The sequence below is a fragment of the Triturus cristatus genome, chromosome 10 (assembly GCF_964204655.1).
Source record: "Triturus cristatus chromosome 10, aTriCri1.1, whole genome shotgun sequence".
Lineage (NCBI taxonomy): Eukaryota > Metazoa > Chordata > Amphibia > Caudata > Salamandridae > Triturus > Triturus cristatus.
This window is the reverse complement of record NC_140593.1, coordinates 346,024,601-346,041,888: the sequence shown is the minus strand read 5'-3', so window position 1 is coordinate 346,041,888 and position 17,288 is coordinate 346,024,601.

The following is a 17,288-nucleotide window of genomic DNA, read 5'->3' as shown; positions in this document are numbered from 1 at the left end:
TGCACATCAATGAAGCAGCAAAAGAGTTACTAAAGTGCTAATTATCGCAGTCAGCCACAGCCGCAGTCCCTAAACAAACAGGAAAGGTTTCATATTTTTGAAAAACAGAAAACATCAAACTCACAAGGCAGAGGGGGTTAATGGCAGAAACATGTGCTCCTCGTATCGAGGGAGTAAACCAACCCGGGTAGACGGGGGGAGGGGGGCAAGGCAGAAGCGACAAAGTCGCATGTCGCAGGAGCATACAGGAATGCGGGGGCTAGGGAGACAGAGCGGCGTCCATCTCACGCGTCTGGGGCGGGGCACAAATACCTCCACGATAGGAAATAAAGTTTATCTTAATGACGAAAAATGGGTTTCCGAATTAAAACTTGAGATTAGAGAATTCCTAGCACGCAATTCTGGCACCGCCTCTCCTAGTATTATCTGGGACGCTTTAAAGGCTTTTATTCGTGGTATCTGTATTGGAAAAGACGCTGCCATATCTATAGAGGCTAGGGCCACAAAAAATCATTAGAAGATCGTATACAGGCTCTCAGTGTTCAAAGACAGCAAAATCCTTCCAGAATTATCAAAGGTCAATTAAATGAAGCCAAACGAGAATTTAGTTCATTCTTATATGAGCAAGGAGAGACTTTCTTTCGTAGTCATTACCAGAAAGTTTACGAAGAAAGCAATTTTATGGGAAGATTCTTGGCTTGGCAAGCGAAAGAACAATTAGCGTCTAATTTAATTCGGGGGATAAATTGTCCAGCCACGGTTCAATTTACAACTGACCCGGATGAGATAGGTAAGATAATGCATTGTCATTATCAAAAAATATATAGCCATCAGCATAAAATTGACCAGTCTAAATTGAACGCCTTTTTGAGAAAGGCTGCGATTCCTTCTCTTTCCCAAATTGAACAATTAAATATGATGGGTGGATTCTCTTTGGAAGAGGTAGAGCTCGCAGTTAAAGAACTTCCTTTGGGGAAAGCCTCTGGCCCAGATGGGTTACCCGCCGAATTTTTTAAAGTCTTTTTTCCTGCCTTCTCAAATTTTTTTCTGGACCTTCTCAATTCAATGTTGGCAGGAGCTCTTATTCCAGACTCATTTCGCGAGGGTACTGTGGTTAGCTTTTTGAAGAAGGGGAAAGATGCTAGAGATCCTAATTCATACCGTCCAATTACCCTCCTAAATTCTGATTATAAGATCGTTACCAAATTATTGGCTATTCGATTTAATCAGATTTCCACGAATTTGATTCACGGAGATCAAAACGGCTTCATTGCCGGCAGACAGCTGTTGACTAATACTCATTACTTGTCGGAAGCCTTGGATTATTTTGAGACACAGAGGATTCCCGCACTTATTCTTTTATTGGATGCGGAAAAAGCCTTTGATTTGGTGGTTTGGGAGACACTTTTTATTATTTTGTCACACTTTCATATTCTGCCAAATATCATTAATTTTATTCGAAATCTTTACACGGGTGCCAAAGCAAACATTATTATTAATTCACAAATGGTCGGGTCAGTCTCTGTTAATTGGGGAACACGGCAGGGCTGCCCCCTTTCACCAATTCTTTTTGCTTTTTTCATTGAACCTCTCGCAATTGCAATTCGGAAGTGTACTGAGATCTTACCTCCGATTCCTTTCATGTCCAAGATAAAACTCTACGCTGACGACATTATGTTACTTATTAAATCCGATTTACAGTCTTAAGTTTCTGCATTCCAACTTTTTGAGGAATTCGAGACTTTTGGGGGTTATCGGATTAATAAAAAGAAGACAGAAATTTTGGTCTGTGGTAATCACAGTCCTGAATTACATCCGGATCTACGGGGCAGTATTAATAATAAACCTAAGAGATATCTTGGTTTTTTTTTTTCATCTTCAGTTAAAGATCTCTGTCTTTTGAATTTTGATCCCCTTCTTCAGAAGGTTCGCTCAATGCTATCACGTTGGAATAAATTACCGCTTCCAATCCTGGGCAGAGTCGCTTTGATAAAAATGTCTATTTTACCGTTGTTTAATTTTCTGTTTTCAACAATCCCTTGCTTTCTCTCAGGCACTTGCTTTACTAAAATTGAATCTTTATTTTCTTGTTTTTTGTGGGCACATAAAACACCTCGTATTGCGATGAGTACTCTTTTTGAGGATTCAGATAATGGAGGCCTTGCATTTCCAAATATTAGAGATTACTATAGCGCCTATTTTGCTCAATATCTTACTCGATTTAAAATTCCAACTTTAAACCCAAATTTATACATTAACTTTTTTTTTTACTTAATTTTTTCAGAAAGTCAAATACCCTCCCCTCTTCTGGTACCTAAATCCCCCAAATTGGTTAGGTATAAAATAATTGCATGGTTTTTTAGGAAGCGCACCGCTATGCTTAAAAGATATTCTCTTTCTCTTTTTAATTCCTCCTCTTCTCTTTTTACCTTACTTTCATTTAGTGGGATGAGTCCAGGCTCTGACTTAATGGCCCATTGGGCTAAAGCTGGTTTTAGCAAAGTGGGCGATTTTCTACAACAGTCAAGCTGGATAACCCCGTCCGAGATGCGAGTACTACTTTTAGGAAATTTTCTGTTAATCGGGTCCTATAAAAAATGTTATCAATCATTGCTACAGTATACTCCCATTTCATTTTCTCAGATTTCCTCATTAAATAATGATCTTTTTTTTAATAATACTCTGATAAGGAAACCCGGTGAGTGGAAACGTTTTCTAGCTCAATCTAGACAAGGTGATCTGGGTTCCAAAGCTGTCAAAAAATGATGGGAACAAGAAAATCATGTTTTATCTTTGAATGCACGGCGGACCATTAATAAGTTAAATTTTTCTACTTTAAGGGGAGCTAATTGGCGCAGAATGTTATTTTTTGGCAAGTGGCTTCTATATCGCACCCCGGCGGTAATTGCTAAAATGTACAGTAATTTTATACCTAATTGTTTCAGATGCCTGAACTTTGCCCCAGCTAATTGGACTCATGTTATAATTGACGGCAGTATGGTGAAAGTCTTTTGGGAGGATATCTTTGCCTTTCTACGTTTAAATTTTCATATTCAGTTATTCCCAAATGTTAAACTGATGCTTTATGGTTTTGATCCTTATCTTAATTTTTCTGTACCATTTGCCAAACTGATGTATATTTGCATGGCAGTAGCTAGATCGCTACTTCTTCAGAACTGGCGTACAAATCAGACTCCATCTATGCCTGAATGGTTAATCAAAATGCGTAGAGTAAAGATAAGTGAGCAAAGGTATGCCTTGAGAATGGGGGGGGGGAGAAAATTTGAAAGAATCTGGGGGAATTGTTTCTGAATAATTAATCATCTTTTCGTTCTTTGACTTGTTTTTCGATTGTGGAAACCTGTAAATTATCCATATGTTGATATCAGCTGCTGAAAGCAGGGTCTCCTGTACGAGATTCGCTGTTCACTTTTTTTTTAATGTACTTTTGATCAATATCTATGTATGACACCAATCAATTCCAATAAAAAAAATTATAAAAAAAAAAAAAAAAAGATTACATACAGTCTGCAATGGTGCTTAAATAGAGCAAATGCTCCTTTGCACTGATTTGGTGATTGGCGTATATGGAAAGAGAAAACAAGTACATAGTGCATAAAGGGCGGCCCAATTCACAAAGGAAAATCTACATTCAGAAGAATATGCACACATATAAGACGAACCATTCTCTCTCTATGCTGAAATTATCATCTCTTATATGATGGCGAATACCTAGTAGCCTTGAAAAAGTCCCAGACCTGCGTGCCGGTAAGGGGCAAACATGTTGGCTTTCATATCTCTAGTACCTCCCTGAGCAGAAAATTTGAACAAGACACAAGAAAACGAAGAAAATACAAGTTCTTCACACCAGTGCTCATTGAGTCTGTCAAATGTATGATTCCTTTGTGTGCTGACATTGCACAATGAATCAGAAATTATGCTATCTTGAATTTCGGTGTTTGTATTTCATATAGCTACATTTACCAATCTGTGGTGTACTGGACCCCACTTATTCAATTAGAACTCATTTATACATCGATCAGCCATCCTAGCTAGATCATGTTGGTGCTTCAATGGGATACAAGTCTTTTGAGGCCTGTTTTTTTAATTGTCCGTCTCATATCCACCACTGGTGGAACACCTCTTAAAATGCAAACAGCAAATATCAGTCTTTCAAGACTTGTGCTGATGTCAGATTTGTAAATGTTAGTAGTGTCCTAAAGTTTCATTACAGAATGAGTTAGTAGACATGATTATTAATTGTACTGTGCTCTGTAATGCCATGTACCTACTTTTAAACCCAAAGTGCCATGTCAGCAAACGTGTCACTGTGATGTGCCATTCAAAACAAAAAAGAAAGAAACTGACATAATTGTGCCAGCTTCAGTCAGGCAGGACAGCACATAGAAAAGGCACCTTTCTTAGCACGGTGTACATATCGCACCTCCACCCTCAACATGTTCTATTTACCATTTGCATACCCCAAAATGTGTTTCATTCATATTGAAGTTACTCATCTAACTACCTCAACTGTTCTGCCGCTAACCCATATGAATCCCCATCATCAGTTCTCCACTTAAAGCAAGCGGCATCTCCAGTGTTAGCTAGGAGTTACAGAGACATGATTCCCCAAGTAATTGATGAGTCCGTCACCCAAAAACTGTCATGTGTCACCCCCCTGAAGTCAGACAACAAGCTCTGAAGAGGCGACCATGCATATATGGAGGGTTGCACAGGAAAGGGTAGCTCCCTGGGAAGGCTTCTTTGCCCAGCAAGACTCTACCAAACATGGCAGCTCTATAATGGAGTGGTCTATACACCTTCCCATTACCAACTTGCAGACCCATGTCTATGCACCTTATTATTACCAACCTGCTTACCCTTAAAGAAAACCTGTATGACCATGGTTACCTCATTGGGAGAATGAATCAGCTCCTGAAGGATGCATGGCGGTTGTACAGGGAATATCTTTAACTGATGAGAGAGGAGAACACCAGAGGGCACAATGAAGTCCTGCGGCTTATTTAGGCCTCACCGATAAACCATTGGTCACAACTCATATGAGCAAGCCATGCCCCGGTTACCTCTGATGGACCACAACATCTTGCAGCCCTCCTCCCCGGGACCCCCAGCCACCTTAATTTTCACTGGAAAGAACCAAATCCCAACCCAGGACATGAACTGCAAGTCAGGAAAGTGGATGATCCACTTATGGACACGGACATTAGCCCACGTCATTCATCAGTCACAAGCATTACCCTCAAGGCATGTTCCATGCCTACTTTTGCAGCTGTACAGTTTATGAAGATCGATATCATCACTTACTCAACTTCTAGGAATTCGGTGTCATATAACGTTTTGTGATTACTATTGCCATGAAAACCACCCTGCTTAGCTACCCTTAGAGAGACAAGTGCTGCAATAGGGTACCTGATTCGCAGTAAACAAAAACTTGCAGACATTATTTATGAGGGACTCTCATCTTTTGCAACTAATAATCCAATGTCCTCAGGGATTCCTTGCAATGGCATTTTAAGTACTTGAATATTCTTTCCTCTGAAGGCCGAGAATGAAAATTCACTGTTTTATTAAAGCTTGAGAAGCCCGTAGTCTGATTTTTATTAACTTTCTTCGGGCAAGGGGTAAAGAGTCAAGTATTGTTCTGGGCAGAAAATGTAGTGCTGTCTTTGGTGCTTGCGCGGCTTGAGGGGATCCCACCAGAATACTCATGGGCAGCTGAACTGTCAAAACAGCACACAATATATTGGTTTGTAGAGGAATGCCAAATAGTTTTCCTGTGTGTTGAAAGTCGATTAAGCGAGTTTTGTTGCAACACTGTGAAATGAGAAATTAAATAGAAAACTATTCTCTTCTTAACATGCATTGAATGGTTCATGCTTAAAATGATGGTTGGAACGTTATGTGCACGGCCAATGGGAACTTTTATATTGCCTTGGATTTTAGCTGGGTGGAGGTTGCTTCGAACTCCGTCTTGCTGGCCATATGTCAATCAATATCTTTGAGAGAGCAAGCAAATACAACGCGCTTTCAAAAGAAGCAGGCCAATTTTGATAAAGAACGTGGGCATGCTTGGTACGTGTTTGTTCTAGAATTGACAAAATACAAGAAAATCTACTTCATCTTGAATCCTAGTGAAATTTTATATGCAGTTGAATTCTGGTCAACTTTTATATGCAGATTTATACAAGGCCAGACTTTCCCTAACAGGCACCAGGAGTTTTCCCGGTGGGCCGTAAAGGCGGGGTTAGGCTTGGAGCGGTGGAGGCCGTTTTTGTTACTGGGAGCTGGTTTTGCAGCAGTGCTGAAATATCAGCTCCCCGTAATAAAAGCAGCACCAGTGTTTTCCACCATCACAATCCCGGCACCCCCCCCCCCGCCAGTCCAACTTAATTGCCACGGCTGGTTTGCATTCTCAGTCCAGCCATGGTTTTATAGCACGTAGAAAGTAGTGACATGCCAATGAGTATGTTAAAAGCACTTGTTATGTTAAAAGCACTTTTATAGCGCACAGCTGCCCCAGCCAAGGGGCTTCCCGGCGCTTAAAGAAAGGTCCCAACACAACAAAGCTATACAGAGGCAAAAGCGCGCAGATCAACATACTAGAGTGAGGAAGGAAACAAATGCGTTTTGATGGCCCTCCTAAACTTCAGAAGCTCGTCCATTTCACGCATATGGGGTGGAAGAGAATTCCACAACTTTGCAGCCAAAACCCGGAAGGACCGGCCTCCGGCCCTAAATAGCCTAAACCGCGGGGTCACCACCAGGTTTTGACCCAGAGATCTAAGAGAGCGCGAGGGCACGTAGGGCACCAAAAGATTGGCAAGAATCTGAGGAGAGGCCCGCTTGAGGATCTTGAAAGAAAGACACAGGGTCTTAAAATGGATCCTCTGTGCCATAGGCAGCCAGTGCAAAGCACGGATGGTACTTTCCGCAGAACAGAACCTCGGTAAGCCTACCAAGGCTCTTGCTGCGGCATTCTGAACACGTTGCATCCGGGCAATTTCAGCCTGGTTGGCCCCCAGCAGGAGCGAGCTGGCGTAATCAAGCCGCGATAGTATGGAAGCCTGTATGACCAGCTGTCTGGTAGAAGCATCAAAGAACCTCAAGATGGGTCGCAGCCCTCGCAAAATGCCAAAACATGTAGCCGCCACTTTTTTTGTGTGGTCACTGAAACTCAAGAAAGAATCTAACCACACCCCCAGGTTCTTTACCTCTGAAACTGGAACAGGAGTTACACCCAGTTCCGGAGGCCACCACCTGTCACCCCAAAGATCCGTCCGCTTACCCACAATCATGACCTCGTTTTTTTTTTTGCATTTAGTTGAAGGCAATTGGCATTCATCCAGCTAGCCACCGCCAAGAGACCATCCCGGAATCTGGGGGCGTCAAGGTCGGAGTCCCCACTCAGGGCAACCGCCAGCTGCGTGTCCACCAATCCATAGGTCGAAACGCGTTGGCAATATAAGCAGTGATTCAGATCATTTTGGGAAAAATTATTGACATTTTGTGCCTCCCAGAGAGCAGAAAAAATAATATATTCCCTGCTCCCTTGGAAAACATCCAGACAGACAACTTCTGACCCTGCTTAGGACCAACAAAAACAGACCACCTTGAGGACCTAATAATTCAAGGTCCCTCCAATTCATGCAATTGGATATCTATACAATGTATAATGTATACAATGTATTGCAAGAATTTGCATTTGTGTTGAAAGGATTTCATTTCTGTACGACATGTTATAAGGTTATATGTTTGTAACCCAGAAAGACATATTTGACAAGTCTACACGTTTTTTGTAAAGATAAGTGTTTGTCGAAATGAAGTAGTGTTTTCAAAATTGAAACTAATCAAAAAGTATAAATTGAATTGTAACTCACAGTCAATAAATAGGACTGTTTTGAGCAAAGAAACATTGTGATTAATGGTGTCAGAGGTATCACTGTTTATATAAAGTTATTGATCAGATTCCGGCCTCTGATATCCTTATAGAATCAAACCCACCCCTTTATACCCAGCTGCAGAGTGGGCACCAGGCCCACGAGGGTAAAGGCAGGTCATCTGCCATTGAGAATTAAAAGCTCAGGTCACCTGAACACAACAACTCTGGTGCACCAAACCATTATTGAGCACTCCTCCACGTAGACATAACACTGCTCCACTATAGTCGATTTTAAGAAAACCTTTTTTTTTTAAAAACTTACGTACCGCCAAATAAAGGCGAAACCAGAGACAGATTCACACATCACATTTTTGGTCCAAACACATCAATGACAGAACCCAAAACTCTCAGCATCAGAGAAGAGGACATTGAAGAACTCCTAAGACGACCATCCACACTCAATCCAAGTAACAACTCGATCAGTTTCTCGCACCAATCAGATCTGGAAAAAATAACAAGACTAAAGAAAAAACAAATAAGAACAGCTCTACATGGAGAAGTATTACTGGAACATCTAAGAGCCGGTACAATTCCAACAGGCTTACAAGTAAAGAACATCCCCGTCATACTCATTGATCAACCAGAATACCTAGAAGGATTCAGTCATATTGGCACAAAGTGCTCACGCGATTGGATGTTCCACTCAATTAAGACAGCTGAGCGTCTGAGTCTTAAAGAGTTGGAACTAATCAAAGAACTAGAAGAGGCCCTGTTGAACAACACAGCAATTGAAAACGCTCAAGCTTTATTGACAAAATTAGACAAGGAAAACACCACCTTCAAAAAGAACACAGAAGACGCAAAGAGATTTAAACTCCAGAAAGACATAACAAACTTTTCTGAAAATAAAACTTACCCTTACCTGGATAAAGAATACTATAAACAACCACAAAATACAGGAGCCTTAAGAACATACGGAGGGAGGAGCAAAAGACAGTTCCTCACTTTTTAAGATGCATCTTCATCCTCTGGAACCTCAAGTGAGAGTGAAGGCTCTCCCAGCATCCGAAACAACCAACAAAGACCACTCTACCAGCCGGTACCTTTTTTAGACAGAGGAAACAGACGGTCCAGAGGCAGATCACGAGCAAACAGGTGGTTCAATCCCCACCCCAATCAATATCAGGGGGAAATCACCACCAGGAGGAACGTTTACCGGTGGTAACAGAAGAAAAAGACTGTATCTACAATCTGTCAAATTACGATCTAAATGCAGACGAAATCAGAGTATTACAAAAAGGTCTATCATTCATTCCAACAGTGAAACCGGATCTTAACCAAACCAAGGTGGAAATAGTACAACTATTTCGAAAAATGAGACTCTTTCAAGACAGCATTGAGATGACACCAAGGAACTTCTCTGGATTAAAAAATCCATCGACCTTCTTTCCAAGTGCCACAAATATGCCTTTCGAACTCTTGACATTTGAGAAAAACGTACTAAGAGACCTTGATACCTTAGACAAAAAGAAAATATTCACCAAATGGAATCTTACAAAAAACGAAAAACAAGCTCTAGAACATCTATCACAACATAAGAACTTAATAATAAAGCCAGCCGACAAAGGCGGAGGAATTGTGATCTGGCCCAGAGAAATGTACGAAGCAGAAGTACACCGACAACTATCAGACAACAAATACTACCGTAAAACCAATGAAGACTGGAACAAAAAGATAAAAGAAAAACTATTGCCCATAATAGCAATTGGAACAGAAGAAGGATGGCTAACCAAAAAAGAGTCAAAATTCTTAATCAATGAAAATCCAAGGACACCAATCATGTACGTCCTTCCCAAAGTACACAAGGTCCCCGCCAACCCGCCGGGTAGACCAATAATTTCGGGTGTAAATTCGATATTAGAAAGACCAGCTAAATATGTAGACGTCTTTTTAAAACCACTCGTATGCGATACACCAAGCTATATAAAATACACCATGCAAGCAATCACCATACTGGAAGATTTTCCTTTTGATGAAGAAAACGAAATATTGGTTACTCTTGATATTGTGAGCCTTTATTCCAATATTCCTCAGGAAGCAGGCCTCGAAGCCTTACAAGTTTTTCTAGACAAGCGTGTTCGACCACACAATGTACCAACGTCTTCCTTAATTCAATTGGCAGAAATTTGTCTCAAAAATAATTTTTTCACCTTTAATGACACACAATTTCTACAAATCATGGGTACCTCGATGGGTTGTCCCTTCGCCCCGAAATGGCCATAATGTTTATGGCACTATTCGAAGAACAATGGATATACAACAATAACCCCCATGACGGACACATCAAGATTTGGCGTCGATATATCGACGATGTGTTCCTTCTATGGAGAGGTGACGAGGAAGAGCTTGGAACATTCACAGCTTGGCTAAACAACAGGAACCCAAACATCAAATTTACAGTGAACCACAACAAAACAAAAATGAATTTTCTGGATTTGTTAATTAAACATGAAGAAGGTCATCTATATACCACACTCTACACAAAAAAAACGACAGAAATACATTTCTGCACTTTTCAAGTTTCCACCAACGAAATTTACGAGAAAACCTTCCGTTGAGTCAGTTTTTAAGGATAAGACGCAACTGTTCAAAAAAAGAAGATTACTTTGAAAACGCAAAAGCTCTTTTGGAAAAATTGACAACGAGGAATTATCCGAAAAAACTACTGAAGAAGGCACTAAAACGAGCATGGTACACTCCACGAGAGTCACTACTTATCCCAAGAAACAAGGAGGAGAGTACACCCTTAGTGTGCGTGACAACTTTTTCAGGTCGCTCCACTGAGATGCAAAAAATAATCAGAAAAAATTGGAATACGATAAAAGGAATTCAGGCCTTCAAACAAACTCCAATATTTGCATTGAAAAAGAACAGCAATATAAAAGAGAAACTTGTACGTGTCAACACTACCCTGAAGCATCCGGAAAGGAACCTGAGGACAATGCTGGCACTACCTCCAATAAAAGGACACAGAAAATGTGGCAACTGCGTGTCATGCGCCAGCACAATAGAGGGAAGCAAATTTGTATATGGGAACAAGTACATCAATCATAAAATGTTTACAAACTGCAATACCCACAATGTCATATACTGTGTTCTTTGTCCATGCGAATTAGCATACATTGGAAAAACAACTCAACCAATAAAAAATCGCATTTTGCAACACCGTTCCAGAATCAAGTGCAAGACACCCAATGCACCAATGGTATCACATTGCATTGAACTAAATCATGGACCCAATGATCTAAAATGGACAGTACTTCGTCACATTCAAGGCAAAAATACTGATGCCCTTTTAGCCAAAATTGAAGCAAAAACCATAATGCTTCTGGGCACCATTGAAAACGGACTTAACGAAATGACAGAATTATCACATATGGTATAATCCCGGAGTTCCAAAAGTCCTCTCATCCCTGACAACGAGATTTAAGGTCAACATAATGAATAAAGTTTGTTCAGAAAGTTTTTTTTAAAAAAAGCTTCAAACGCTCATCAACATCACAGCTCTGTGTTTTTTCTCGACACAATCTGAAGCACCAGTGCGAGATACAAGTAAGGCAAAGACCACGAACAATTTGCCGACGTATTAATAAATACAAGAAACGAGTCAAGATGCATCATAAGCAAGGAAATGTGTTCCCGGTAACACAGAAACATAGAATCATCCCCATGGCAACGCAACAAGAGAAGGACACAGACATCGTAAATGTCTCAACTAAAGTAGACGTATCAAACTAAACACGTTCAGGAAAGAAAAATAGTATTTATTTTGATAACTGTGAACCACTACTGAAAGTTAAAAACTAAACCAAGGTAACACTTTTTCACCAACTTTAGAACATTGGTTACCGGCCAACAGAAGTCATCGGCGGCACACACAATGGAGGTTTCCATGGCAACCACGGATATGACGTAGGACGTAGAGACGTCAAAAACAAATGCACGAATCGAACAACACCAATTAATGGAGAAGATTTCCAAGACGCCACAGACGAAGACGAAGCGAACTCCAAGAAGAAGAAAACCCGAACAAACAACCCTACAAGACTTAAGGTATGAGAAACTTAAAAGCTATGCCTCCCGCGCAACAACCACAGAACGGTGTGAATATTAGAGGGACACTCACATTAGCCAACACGATAACGTGCAAGAAAATGCCAGATCCTCCTTAAACAAAATAGAAACACGGTGATTCATGGTAACTTTCACAGCAACGGTGGCGGTTAAAAGCCGAAAATAATTAATATAGGAGAGACTCCTCTCGCTTGCTAAAAAAACATTACCAAATGTAACATTAATGAAAGACATAACAACATATTTAAAAAAACCCTCCCTTTCTTCCACTTTAGACCAACAGAGAATACAATCGTTACCAGTAGGACCCGAGCACATGATAGCACCGCTTAACGATGAACAACAAGAGCGGGTAGGTGGACACACTTTAGAATCAACTTATCCAATATAACCGTTGAAGCCAAAAAATAAACAGGAACCCTTACCTACAATAACTCTTTCTTACAGATTAGAAAGATAGTGACACATTCGCAAACCTCCAGTAAAGCGGTACGTAAGCCCATTAAGTCTTTTGCTTTTTTTTTTTTAAAACTGAACCACTCGAGATATGCAAAATAAGTACACACTATAATCAGTTATATGGTTATTGTTACAGGAAAAGATATCCTATCTGAAACGCTTGACAAGCCCTGATGAAGACCTTACTTCTAAGACACAGGTCCACCAATCCATAGGTCGAAACGCGTTGTCAATATAAGCAGTGATTCAGATCATTTTGGGAAAAATTATTGACATTTCTGTACGACATGTTATAAGGTTATATGTTTGTAACCCAGAAAGACACATTTGACAAGTCTACACGTTTTTTGTAAAGATAAGTGTTTGTCGAAATGAAGTAGTGTTTTCAAAATTGAAACTAATCAAAAAGTATAAATTGAATTGTAACTCACAGTCAATAAATAGGACTGTTTTGAGCAAAGAAACATTGTGATTAATGGTGTCAGAGGTATCACTGTTTATATAAAGCTGCGTGTCGTCAGCATAGGAGACCATTGTCAAGCCCCAAAGCTTGACGACATCCGCCAGCGGTCTCACATAGAGGTTGAATAATGTGGGACTCAACGACGAGCCCTGAGGCACACCCATCTCCAGCGAATAGAATTTGGACTCAAAAGGCGGAGTAGCAACCTTAAAGGTCCGATCAGTAAGAAAAGAGAGGAACCAGTCGAGAGCAATGCCTATAACACCCGCCTCCCTGAGACGTTGGAGTAGAATCCTATGCGAGACCGTATCAAACGCGGCACTGGGATCAAGTAATATCAGTGCCGCAGTCTGACCAGAGTCAAGCACAGAGCGGAGATGTTCCATCATAAAGAGCAAGGCAGTCTCAGTGCTGTGGCCAGCACGGAAGCCATTCTGGGAGGGATCCAGAATACATGCCCTTACAAGATGTTCGATCAACACCTCGTTCACGTGAGACTCAACAACTTTGGCAGCCCAAGGGAGGAGAGAAATCGGGCGATAGCTCTCGAGTTTTAGGGGGTCCATTGTGGGCTTTTTCAAGATGGGTGTTACAACAGCCTGTTTCCATTTAATTGGAACAGCACCTGAGGCAAGAGAAAGATTTATAAGATGACGCAATGGAGGGAGGCAGATAGTGGCAGAGTCTCTAAACAGAGCTGGCCTCATGGGATCCGCTGGCGAGCCAGATTTTATCTTATGGGCAAGTTTTAAAAATATCTCCATCGATAAACTAGGGAATGATGCTAATGCCTCACCTATAGTCGGTGTGGGGCTAGTGGGCTCAACTACCGGCTCAGTGGAGGAAAAGGCACGGTAGATAACTTGAACCTTTTCAAGGAAAAAAGAGGCCAGATCTTCACAGTGGGCCACAGAACAAATTTCCGCCGCTGGAGCTCTTTTAACCATCAGATCCTTTAGGACCTTAAAAATTAGCTTGGACGGATTGAGACTTGTTCTGAATTCCTGTGAATAATAGGCAGCACGGGCTCTACACACAGCTCTATGATATTTTTGACTTTAGAAAGATACAGAGATTTTTTCCCAGCCTCATAGGATTTCCGCCAGTCCCTTTCTGCCTGTTTGCAGGCTTTTTTAACAGCACCAGGGAACTGTCGTACCAAGGGCTGGGTTCTCTGGGGCGACATTTCGTCCAGGCCGCAGGGATCAATACATCCAAGGCCCGAGAAACCCAATCACAGAAAAGGTCATACCCAGAATCAACATTGAGATAAGGACCTAACGGGTTCACTTCCAGCAGATGGTAAAAATACTCCAGTTTAAGTTTATTCCAATGGCGTTTATACACTACTCTATCCAAGGGCTTAAATGGATGTTCATTGATCGGAAGAGAGATTTTAACTAAAAAGTGGTCGGACCAGGCAATAGGGCTAGGCATAGCCACCTTGGCCCCTGTCAAATTTGTAAACAAAGGGTCAAGTATGTGGCCTCTATAAATACTATTTTCCTTGGGAAAAACCATTATAGATCTCTATAAACTAATTAAACTGTGATTTACAAAGGGCAGTTGTCGAAACCACCCCTACTAGCCCCTAAATTGTTCCAATTATTAGATGCTATATCCTTGGACTTACCTGCCATTTTGTAACACAAAAAAACTTTCAAATCTTCTCATAACAATTGCACAAACATTCTAATGTTTACATTAATTGATCTATATCAAATATATGTCCAATCCAAATCATAATTCCTAATGTTTTGTCCAGAGTCACAAAAGAAGCTATCCACCACACGTGTTGTTCCAAATTTTTAAATCTTTATTATTCCTATGTTCAATCGATAAAAATGCAGCCAAAATGTTTCATTCTGAAGAACTTTTTCAATTTGACATTAAATCAATCATTGGCTTCTCTTTTTTTCAAGATGGTTTTATTAGTGGTAGACAGGTGTATCCTCCCTAGTGGGGCAACACAAAGGGTATGGATCAAATTGGCCGAGGACGCTTTTCCATGTGTCTCATTGTTTCACATGATCTAACTTGCTGAACTTTGTGATCCTTCATATACCTCTTCTCCATATTATCCTTTACAGACAGACAGAGACACAGCCACATGCACAAATCATGCTGCTGTACAAAGATAACGACTCTAACCCATAGAGCAGACTCCAGCTCCACACACATAGTGGTAACATCAGCTCCTTACAGATAGACTTAGCTCCCTTTAGACATTGATACAAATCCAACTGCATACAGATGCTCACAGAAATGCTTACCCTCAGCTTCTTACACATGAAAAAAACTCAAGATCTTCACACTTTGACATTCTCAACTCTATGTACTTTTGACTGCATTGAGAATCCTCGCCTGCTCACTGAGGCCAGATGGAAGAATATTGAAAGATATGAAATATCTACAATGAAGGCAGACACAATAGTCATTTGTGCAGTTACACTCAACATCTTTTGCACTTACTTCTATGCGCCCCTTATACATTACCTCTTAGTATGCCTCCCCTTTCGCCCCAATAGATATATCTTACATCCTAATTCTCTCAATTTTTCTCTCAATATTCTTACACTCTATCTTATTCCCTTTCTTGGACCTTATTACTTAGCTCCCCAACTCAAATGAGTATACACTATTTGGGTGGTAGTGGATTTATTTCCCAAGATGGCACATTTAATTGCCCTACAAGAAATAACTGCTGCCAAGAACTTCGCAATGCTGTTTATTCAACAAATCATGCAGTTGAACTGACTCCCCTCGGTCATCATTTCTGATGGGGGCTGCAATTCAGTGTTTGCACATCATTGGACAAACTGATGGGCAGGAAGAGCAGAAAAAACAGGTTTGGACTGTCCACTAAACATCTGCGATTACAGGGGCCATGTAAGCTAAAACACAATTATGTGGGTCCCTTTTCTACAGGGAACCATTAACCCATCATTAACCCATTAGCTGTGAAATTGCAGTTGCCAGATGATTTACCCATTCATCCAGTCTTTATTGTGTCCTTATTGAAGCTCTATCGTGTCCATACCCATCTTGGCACTGGATGGTCATTGGGAATTTGAGGTACAGAGAATCTTTGATCCTAAGCACGAGCATGGACGCTTGTTTTACTTGATTGCTGGGAAAGGGTATGGCCCTGAAGAGTAGTCTTGGGAACCAGCCAGCAATGTTCATGCAGTTTACCTGGTTCATTACTTCCATGCCCATCACTTAGACAAACCACGCCCTGTCAAGCACTGCACACACGCAGGATGAGGAAGGACAACAAGGATATCAACCGTGCCGGATGGTGCATCAGGATGCAATACTAAAAACCGCACACGCATAATACAGGAAAGAACACTCACAGTTATGACGACAATTTTGGCAACCACCAAAACATAAAAATAGCAGGCGAAACCCTTTCAGGTTGGAATTATCACTGAAAATAAGAAACCTCGAGATACAGCTTATAGCCCTAAAGAAGTCGTGGGGTAATCTCATGTAACAGCGACGAAACATGTGTTGGCTAAGAATCAGAAAAAGTGAAGTTCAGAATGGACTTCACTTACAAAAGAACCTGGATAAACAACATTGAAATGCACAAGAAAAATGAATTGTGAGTTATAAATGTACCATTTATGTTTATAATTACTATACGTGTGCAGAGGATTTGCATTTACTGTTGTAGTGGCCATCTTGACCACACATTTGGGGATCTGATGATTTTTCCCTACCTTATTGCACCGTACAAGATTTCATGTTATAACTTAAACTCTTATGTGACAAGACCTTAGAGTGCCTTTTTCCTATTTCCCACCACCAGCTCTGTATATCAAACCACTCCCTGTAGGAAACTGTCACGACCCCTTCCTGGACCCTCTCTGTTACGACCCCCTACTGCACCCTCTCTGTCACAACCCCATCCTGCGCCCCCTGCGTAGTGGTCTAGCGTGAAGGGCTCATGTTGGATTAGCCCTCTGGCGCTTTATGGCACGCGATGATACCATGACTGATGTTTCCCAAAACCTGTGATTCCATAGCGCCTGAGTATTAGCAAGCATCTCCCAGAACCCATAATTCCATTGCACTCTCTATGCTAGAATCAACAAAAAACTCCTCCGCAAACTCAGACCATCCATAATGCCGCAGCCAGACTTATCCTCGAAATCCGGCGATATGACCACATCACCCAACACCTCCAAGACCTCCACCGCCTCCCCATTGAAAAAAGGATAACCTTCAAACTCCGCACACTCACCTACAAACCCTCTATAACACCGGACCACAATAACTCAACGAACAAATCTCCTTCCATGCCCCCAAGAGAAACCTCCACAC